The sequence below is a fragment of the Limulus polyphemus genome, unplaced genomic scaffold (assembly GCF_000517525.1).
Source record: "Limulus polyphemus unplaced genomic scaffold, Limulus_polyphemus-2.1.2 Scaffold302, whole genome shotgun sequence".
Taxonomy (NCBI): Eukaryota; Metazoa; Arthropoda; class Merostomata; order Xiphosura; family Limulidae; genus Limulus; species Limulus polyphemus.
This window is the reverse complement of record NW_013665912.1, coordinates 671,492-679,757: the sequence shown is the minus strand read 5'-3', so window position 1 is coordinate 679,757 and position 8,266 is coordinate 671,492.

Genomic DNA, 8,266 nt, shown 5'->3' with positions numbered 1-8,266 from the left:
TGGGTGAAGTGGCATTGTCCTGGTCTTTCGGATGCCAAACAACTTGCAGCATTCTTGGAGCACAGCTGATTCAAAGTTACGGCCTTGATCTGAATGCAGTTCATATGGCATACCAAATCTCAAGAAGAAATCACTAATAGTCGAAGCTACAGTTGATTTGGTATTGCATATGCCTCGGGCAACTTGGTGAAATAGTCCATCACCACATAAATGTACTTGTTTCCAGCACGAGTTTTGGGCAATGGACCAGCAATGTCAATGGCTACTCTTTCCATTGGTGCACTAAATTGATATAACTTCATTGGAGCACGTCCCTTATGCTTGGGTCCCCTTTTAGCACATGTACTGCAGGTCCTGCAACATTCTTCCACATCTTGCCTCATTCCTATCTAGTAAAATCTCTGTCGTAGGTGACTCAATGTTTTCTTAACTCCGAGATGTCCTCCTGTTAAAGTATCATGGGATTGACGCAGCACAACTTCCCCTAACTTTCTCGGTATAACCGTTTGCCAGGTCGTCACTTTCCCATCTCTGGAGAAGAGTACCATCTTCAAGCTTCAACTGGTCCCATTGTGCCCAATTGTTCTTAGTCACAGGACTTAGACTAGACACCTTCTCCCAAGCAGGGCACAAAACATTTGCTTTTAGAAAATCAATTATTGGCTTCAAATCTTGGTCTTTCTCCTGCTCTGACTTAATATCTATACCAGGTTCCATTTCACCATCACCAGCTCCTTCAGTCACTTGGACTTCCGCTTGATGACACCTGGTTAGCTCAACCTCTCTTTTGTAGCAACGTCTGCAGTCATTTTTGCAGGGTGTTCGGCTCAGTCCATCGGCATTACCATGATATTTTTCTTCTCTATATTCAATATTATAATTATACTGGTCTATCTTTCCGATCCAATGTGCCAGCATAACACAGCACAACACAGCGTAACACAGCATAGTCTGTCCTGATGGTAAACCTTACACCATAGAGGTAAGAATGGAGATATGTCAGACTCTTTACTATAGCAAGGAGTTCCCTCCGTGTAACACAGTAGTTCCTCTCTGGTCTACTCAAAACCCTGTTGCACGTTTTCTTGCCACTGCTGTAATCTCTCTTCTTGTTTCTTTTATCGTTCTTTTTGTTTCTTTTCTCATTCTTCTTGTTTCTTTTCTTTTTCCTCCAACAACTGTTGTAATCTCTCTTCTTGTTTATTTTCTTGTTCAAACTGCTACTGTTGCAGGTTTTCTTGCAACTGCTGTTGTCTCTCTCTTCTTGTTTCTTTTCTCGTTCTTCTTGTTTCTTTTGCTGCTCTTGTATTGCTGCTATCAAATCTGCTAAGCTGTAGTTTGATTTGCGGCTTCACGTTTCCATTTTTTGTTTGTCCCACTCTCTGACACCAGTTTGTTACGTCTCTGGTCGTTGGTTAATTTCCCGTATAATTTCTATCCGATGAAACTTTAGCGACACAAGTCCTTTATTAAATGAAATTAGTTTATTCTTTCTCAATACAACTTTGAAATTCACTTAATTTCCACAGTCACTCTATAACTTAAACAAACGCTATAATTCACAACGAACGACACACGCGCTCAACCCAACTGTCCATCTCTATCTCTGTCTGCAATTCAACTACATTCCATTCGATTGTTGCCGTCACTTCTTGGCGGTCTTATATACATGAATACCGCATATCTAGTAAATACTCGAGCATTCACGAACCTTCGAGAATATGACGTGTTACCAGAGTCACGTGACCTCCGCTGTCGTAACAGATTTAAAAAATCAAGAAGAATGGGACTGAAAATTAGAGGAATAACACAAAAAAGGAGGACCAAGAATAAATTTATAGAAAACTGAAAGATGATCAAAAGGCGAGAGACTGGAATTTAAAAGAAAGAAACTCAAACTTAGAAATAATTAAGAACAAAAATAAATATGATTGAAGACAAGGTCCACAAGACCATTGGGAATATACAAAGGGATTAAAACAACAAGTTTGAAGAAAGACAGCAACAAAGTACAGAATATAATGACAAAATTGAAAAATTAAAAATCATCCATAAAGACTATAATTAATATAATGTACAGAAAGATTAAAACCGCATGATCAATGAGAATTCTTTAAAAGCATCAATAACAGAATGAAACATTTGGAAAAGGAGTGATTGATGCAGAGATTAAACCAGCCACAACTCTTTCTGTACTGGTTTAAGAATTCCAACCTAAAGCACATTTTACTACAAAATATGAAATAGGAGAATCTCTCTGGTTCACACCTGCTACCACTACTGCTGTCATCTGTGCTGCAGGACCTACCTGAATTAAACCAGTTATGTCACTGCCAAACCCAGTATTAAAATTTAGCTGGCCAGTTAAACATTGGCTAATAAAAAACCAACAGACTATGATGGAAAGGTACAATGGGAGGCAGACCAGGCTCAGTTTGTAATCATTTCCAAGGTGAATGGTTGGAATAGTGAAAAACAAGCTATTCATCTTGCTGCCAATTTAAAAGGACCAGTTATGAAAACATTAAGTAACATCCTGGCTGAGAGTTGAAGCAAATATCAAACATTAGTGGCTGCCTTATCCAGCAAGTTTGGAGTGGCACAATTGAAGGAAGTATTCAGAGCTAAATTCTGGAACAGGGTATAAAGGAAAGAAGAGACCTTAGTCAAACATACAGAATACTTGGAAAGTCTTGCCAGTTATCTTACGCAGATGTTCCTCATGAAATGATGAATTAATTGGCTGTGACTGAGTTATAGATGCCTTAACAGAAGAGTATATGAGAATTAGGCTGAAGCAAAGTAGATGTACGTCTTTAAAGGAAGTTCTGCAGCTAGTAATGGACTAAAAAGCCGCAGATAAACAACTAAAGACACATCTCGAAGTTATGGGATCAGCAGATTGAGTAGTACTGAAACATAAATTTCCACTAACAGTAGTCTAGAAGAAATTAATGTATTAGTTACACAGATTGTAGGAAATAATCCACAATACAATAAGTGTTTCATGTGTAGTTTGAAAGGACATATGGCCAGGAACAGTAAACAAAGGTTTATAGGTAACAATAACTAAAAATCCAACAATAATAGTATTAAACAAGATGCTACCAGTAAGTTTGAAATTAATTCTGTTGAAGTAATTCAAAACACAACCTACTCTGAATACCATGTATTACTGAATTTCCATTATTGCTATCTTTAACATAGTGACCTTTTGCTGTTCCTAAATTTGCTATTGAAAGCTTTAAAGCCCGCACAATCAGTTGCCTTTTGTGTTGTATTGTATTGTCGGGTAATACGTTTGTTGGATTATGTATAATTTTATTGTTAACTGTGAGTCCTTAACTATGTGTTCTTTGTATAAGTCTATGTCTCATCTCTTCATTTGTATCATAACTTGTCGAGAAATATACATCCAAGCCCAAGATCCGAGAACACCCAGTTATTTGTGGTCCTAACTTTTCTATTTTGCTAGGCATCTACAAGATACCACAGAATAGAAAAGAAAGGAGACCTTTTGGTACCTATCCAAAGGATCATGCGATTGTAGGTGTAATGTACCAACAAAAAGGGTGAAAAACCACAGAGGCCTATTCAGAAGGCAATAAGTATACCCAAGACCATGTGTTGAGAGGGTATTCTCTACACACCAAAATATGATCTTCTATAAGATAAGCCATAAGTCCAGTGAGGGTGGTAGGTACACAGGGTGGTTGGATTTGGGGAAATCTTCTCCTAGAGGTGAGATCTAAGCAGCCATCTCTCTACAGCTTCCGACCCTAGAGACTGAGGAATATGGGCTGCCTGGAGCATTCAGAAGACCTTGCAAAGCTCTTCCCCTGTGGTTGAACTATGGTAAGAAAGATTATGCAATAGAGGATCACAGAAGCAAGAGATGTTGGTGGTGGATGAACTTCACCAACACAAGCTGTTTTTCTGTCAGGTGAGAAAGTAAGCACTCACTGATGCTGAGATCAACACTCAGTTGATGACAGGTATACAGCTGCCCAACCAGATGGGCAATGCAAGGGGCTGAAATTCCCTGCAGTGATCTGTATTTTGGTCAGATGAGACAAAGCGTTTGCCCCCTCTTCCCCATGAAGTGGGAGAAAAGAAATACAGTCGATGGGAATCACTTTCCCTGCTATTAAACAACGGATCTTTGTGCAAGATCTTTCTTAAGAGAAAGTTGGTTCAGACGAACCCATGACATCCAGTGTGCCATCCACCCAGCCACACACCATTCCATTGGAAACAACCTTGCAGAAATGAAGAAATTAACGAAAAACCACATAAAGCCACAGAAGTGCCCTAAAAAAGAATTTTTTACTGAGAGAGTTAATCGACATGGTATATGTGCATACCTTCAGTGGGATTGCAAAATTTTGCACACAAGTAAAAGCTTTCAACAACTCAAACTAATAAAAATGGAAACTGAGTCTGACATGGCCACTCCTTCAAACATCTTTACTACACCTAATATCATCACTCAAGTGGAGACCACCCCCTCAAATTAGCAATTGTCACTCTGGCTTCATGGACAATGGTCACTGCCATGGGAGCAGTAACCACTAAGGCTGGCATCTACCTCCACAACTCCACCAGCCTTGGCTTTTGAGGAGGTAGCTCTTCCCATAAAGTCCATGGCTGAGGTAATAAAGCCCATTACTGAGGTAATACACGAGATATAAGATCTCCATTTTTGATTCAGTATTTTCCTAGTTTTTCAGTTTTTTCTTCGCACCATAAGTTCGGAAACTTTATTTGATAGAAAAACATATTGAACTTTCATGGATTTTTTTTTCAAATTTTGTACAATGGTAGATCTTTACAGCTTACAGTTAGATGTCAAATGTGGTTTAAACATAAGTCGCATGTGCAAAGTTATTCAACAACAACCATTCAAATTTGACAAAAAAAAATGTGCACACTTGCGCAAAAGTCACGTGAGCTATCGGTCTGAAATTTTTAACACAGCTCCACCTAAGAGTAAAAGTGGCCCTACATTTTTTTCACATCAAAGGTGTAGATTATCTATAAAACTACCATGACACATCAGAATTGCAAAGCTGCACTGAAGAACTAGCTGTTGGATTTACTTTATTAGTTTCTGCGAGTTAATTTATCCTTTCAACTTTATTTGTTCATATTTATAAATTACTGTGTATATAGATATGTATACAGTGTACGTTAAGGTTAAGTTAAACTTAAAGTTTATATTTACGTTTTGTCTGCAGTATATATTTTACGTATCTGCTCGTTTGCTAATTTCCCCTAGAAATTCTTTCCGAGAAACTTCAGCGATACAAGTCCTTTCTTAATCAAAACTAGTTTATTCTTTGTCGATACAAGTTTGCAATACACAGAATTTCCACAGTCAATACGTTTGCAATCTCGATAACAAAACACACACTTTATATCACTGTCACTACCGCTCGCTTGACTCAATTATCTGTCTCTACATCTATCTGCAATTATATCTCCGCTTTATTTGCCGGGCTTATATACTAGAAAAGAGGGGTCTGGAACAGACTAGAGTTGCCAGGAAAAGTCATGAACCTTCTAGAAACTCCAGCGCGCGTCGGGTGACTTCCGCTGTCGTAGCAATATATACATATAATTTCTGTTATTAATAATGGCTTTCTGTAGTTTTAATTGAAAAGTGGGTTTAAGCGTATTTCAATGATCTTTGTTAAAGGGTTGTGTTGTTTTATATATTTTTCTCTGTCTTCGTTTATGCTTTTTTTTATTATTTCATGCATAGTCTGTTATGGTATCCCCCTTATAAAGGATTTGTTATGAATTTCCCGCAAAGTTACACGTGGGCTATCTGCGCTAGCCGTCCCTAATTTAGCAGTGTAACACTAGAGGGAAGGCAGATAGTCATCACGACTCACCGCCAACTCTTGGGCTACTCTTTTACCAACGAATAGTGGGACTGACCATCATACATAACGCCCTCATGGCTGAAAGGGCGAGTATGTTTGGTGTTACGGGATTCGAACCCGCGACCGGCAGATTGCGAATAGAGCGCCTTAACCACCTTATGAAGAGTGGTAGGTTTTCTGTATTGAAAGGTGAATTACTATGTATTGCTATATCTTTGTTAAAGGGTTCTATTTAAGATGCATAATCATTGTTAAAGGTTCCATTTTCATATGTATCTTTATTTGAGAGTATTTTTGTATTTTAATTTAACTTGCAATCATGGTATGTTAAAGTACCCACTACTAAAGGGGGGTGTGAGCTTTATAATGTGTTAATGTTGTGTTGTTTGGTATTGTAATGTTTCATTGTATGTATTGCAGGATAAGTATTTCACAAGGGAAAAGTGAGTTATTATAACTTTTAGTAAAGGTTGATCTGGCTTTTGTTTTATAATTCTAGAGTTATGGATGGATGGGTCAGGCTGGAAAGAAAGGTAAAGAAGACTGTACAAGAGACATACTATATGTTTTGAAGTTCTTTAGTTAAAAAGTAAATTTTTTCAAACCTCTGTTGTTTTTATAATTCCTTTGTTGAACACAGTTCCACTCAAATGAATTACTGACTTTCATTTTCTTTGAGGGGTGAACTAAGTTAAGTAAGGATTAAGAATCCTGCTTGTCTAATTCTCGTACAGGAATAATAATGTTGTTTTTAATTAGTAAGCTGAATTATTCTTCTTGGAAAATCTTATAATGGTTTTGAATGAAATCACCCTTGATCTTTACTGCCCATTACCAAGATGGTCTAACAGGAACCAATCTCTGTTTTCTTGTGTTAGGAACTTGAAGGTACAGTGTTGGGGTTCATAATATGAGATTTTGTGTGTATTTATATGCCTTTAATTTGTTCAGCAAAAGCCATGCAGGTTTTGTCTGATATTTCTTCCCTTGTTTAGCATAACAAGAACTCTTACAGTCTCATATTAGAATTGTACATTTCTGAAGGACAGTAGCTTTTCTCTCATTTTATTTGTGAAAAACTCCTAAAGTTTTTGTACAGTTTTATGCATTCACATTCTATGAACAGAGTTTAGGTTCATTCGTTTACTTTCACTTTTGTTTAGAACATTGGTTCTCAAACGTTTCGGGTTCACAAACCACTTTTTGCTTAATTTTTTTTAAATTACGAAACCAGGCCTATTTTAAAAAAAGATAAAAAACCTGGTAACAAAAATTAATATTTTTAACACTTACCCATTAATGTCAAAGATGCTATTGTTTTTTCTAGCATGATTGAAGAATATGTGGTACCATTTTGTCAATTTTAAGGAAAGAAAATACTGACAAGTCTATGCAAGTAGAGGGTGAGTCTGTAAGTGAGGAGAGTAGTTTGTATATGTAGTGGAAAGCTCCGATAGGGCTTATTACAAATTTTATGATTTTTTTAATATTAATTATACTGTGTACTACTGACATTAACTCCATGTACCACCAGTGGTACGTGTACCACAGTTTGATAATCCTTGATTTAGTATGAGCACCATAAGTTTCTCACCAATACTAGTCGTTTATGTTTGCCATACATGAATGAGTTTTAAAGTTTGCTTCATTTTAAGTGTGAATCATAATTAGAAATGCATTATTTCCACCACTGTCAGAATTGTATTAAGCTTTTTGTTTGTTAGTGAAGTCCAAGTAAGTATCAGGATTTCACAGTTCTAGTGCATTTCATGTAGATTAAAGTGAGAGCTTCTTCACTTGGGACTATTTTTATTTAGATGTTTTATTTTACTCATTTTAATTGTAAAAAGGATCACACAGATAAACAGCAATATTTTCTATTGAAGTCTTCATTAGTTCTTTCCGGTCCTACACCTTCTATTTAAAGCACACACAATATCACTTGCCTGTTGTATTGTATTGTTAGTGGAGTATTGTTTATTTTAATCATTAGCTGTGAGTCATTACATATTTTTTCATTGTATAAATCTGTGTCTTTGGGACTCAATTGTCAAAACATGTTGGGAATTATACACTCAAGCCCAAGATCTGAGAACATCCAGTTATAAGTAGACCAAATTTTTCTGTTTTGCAGGTCATCCACAAAATACCACATCCATTAAACAGTAGACAGCTTCTTTGACCACTATGCAACCAAAATTAACACCTTAGGCCAAAGGTTCCCAAACTGTGGTCCCTTGCGGGGCTGCGACAGTACCTTAGGGTGTCTGCAGTAATACATCAAATTTATGAAATTACCATTCACTGAAAGAGTAACGAATAAAATAAAATGCTAAGACATTACAAAACTAATATAGTAATATATATATATATATATA